At 46.0% G+C, this 1,867-nt stretch overlaps 1 long non-coding RNA gene across 1 annotated transcript in view; it reads left to right on the top strand.

Annotated features, from left to right (window-relative positions):
• Window positions 1-1,097, top strand: part of LOC105544996 — an 11,813-nt gene extending 10,716 nt beyond the window's left edge. The window contains exon 3 of the long non-coding RNA XR_001006851.1: window positions 561-1,097. This is a non-coding gene — a long non-coding RNA (uncharacterized LOC105544996). The remainder of the gene's footprint in view (window positions 1-560) is intronic.
• Window positions 1,098-1,867: the final 770 nt, after the last annotated feature.

The raw sequence follows: 1,867 nt of genomic DNA, 5'->3' as shown, positions 1-1,867 counted from the left end.
TAAGATTTGTATTTTACTTCTTAAAAGTTTATTATTTTATTTTATTTATTTATTTATTTATTTTTGAGATGGAGTCTTGCTCTGTTGCCCAAGCTGGAGTGCAGTGGTGCAACCTCCGCTCACTGCAAGCTCCACCTCCCAGGTTCACGCCATTCTCCTGCCTCAGCCTCCCAAGTAGCTGGGACTATAGGCGCCCGCCACCATGCTCGGCTATTTTTTTATATTTTTAGTAGAGATGGAGTTTCACCATGTTAACGAGGATAGTCTCGATCTCTTGACCTCGTGATCTGCCCACCTCGGCCTCCCAAAGTGCTGGGATTACAGGCGTAAGTCACCACGCCTGGCCCATGGATTGCATTTAATTGTCTCATCTCTTTCATATATTTTAATGCAGAGTAGTTTGCAATGACCTTTGTTTTTTTTGAAGACTGTAGACCATTATTTGGTAGTATTTCTCTCAAAGTGAATTGGTCTGATTTTCTCATGATGAGAGTCACATCAATATTTTGGCCAGGAATACTACATCAGTGATGTTGTGTTCTTCATTGCTTTCTAAACAGCTTTGTTCTCAAAAACTTGGTGGCTACAAGGAATTAAATGTAAAAGGGAAAGGGAGAAAGAAAACACAGGTCTTAGAAGCTGTGCCTTCGAGGAAACAAATCCTCTTAAGGGGAGGAAGTGTCCTCTTTGATCTGAGGGCACACCTCTGGGAGAGAGGCCAGGGGCTGACGGTCAGCTTCGTCAGCCAGGTGGGTCACCCGCCCTGGGAAGGGCTGCACCCACACCACCCTCCACTGAGGTCCAGGTGGCCCCACCAGTCCCGAAACACCTGCTGCCTTACTCTAGAAAGAGTAGGCAAGTTGCTCCCTCTAGTGGCTTAGTAGTTGCTTGGCCTATTTACTCAGAACCTTGAACAAATAAGCAAGTCAAATACAGATGGTCCCTCTCTTCTGATGGTTCCACTTAGGACTTACTGATTTCACTGATGGGTGAGGAAAGCGATATGCATTCTGCAGAATCTGTATTTTGGAGCCCCCATACAACTATTCTGCATTTCACTTTCAGTACAGATCCAATAAATTACAGAAGATACTCAACACTTTATGATAAAATAGGCTTTGTGTTAGATGACTTTGCTGGACTATAGGCTAACGTAAGCGTTCAAAGCACTTTAAAGCTATGTGAGGCTGATCTATGGTGTTTGGTAGGTCAGATGCATTAAATGCATTTTTTGTTTGTTTGTTTGTTTGAGAGAAGGTCTTGCTCTGTCACCCAGGCTAGAGTACCGTGGCGCAATCATAGCTCACTGCAGCCTTAACCTCCAGGGCCCAAGCGATCCTCCCACCTCAGTCTCTCGAGAAGCTGCAGCATGCCGCTATGCCCAGCTAACTTTTAATTTTCATTTTTTGTGTAGAGATGGGGTCTCCCTATGTTACTCAGGATTAAGTGCATTCTTATGATATTTTCTTTTCCCTTCCTTCCTTCCTTCCCTCCCTCCCTCCCTCCTTTCCTTCCTTCCTTCCTTCCTTTCTTCCTTCCTTCCTTCCTTTTTTTTGATGGAGTGTGGCGCCGTCGCCCACGCTGGAGTGCAGTGGCATGATCTCGGCTCCCTGCAAGCTCTGCCTCCCAGGTTCACACCATTCTCTTGCCTCAGCCTCCCGAGTAGCTAGGACTACAGGCACCCACCACCACGCCCGGCTAATTTTTTTTTTTTGTATTTTTATTAGAGACAGGCTTTCACCGTGTTGGCCAGGATGGTCTTGATCTCCTGATCTCGTGATCCACCTGCCTTGGCCTCCCAAAGTGCTGGGATTACAGGTGTGAGCCACCACACCTGGCTGCAAAAACTTCTTAACCTAAAAAGGTG

This window comes from Mandrillus leucophaeus, unplaced genomic scaffold, assembly GCF_000951045.1.
Source record: "Mandrillus leucophaeus isolate KB7577 unplaced genomic scaffold, Mleu.le_1.0 Scaffold315, whole genome shotgun sequence".
Taxonomy (NCBI): Eukaryota; Metazoa; Chordata; class Mammalia; order Primates; family Cercopithecidae; genus Mandrillus; species Mandrillus leucophaeus.
Note: the sequence above shows the minus strand (reverse complement) of the source record. Positions and strands in the feature narration are given on the sequence as shown.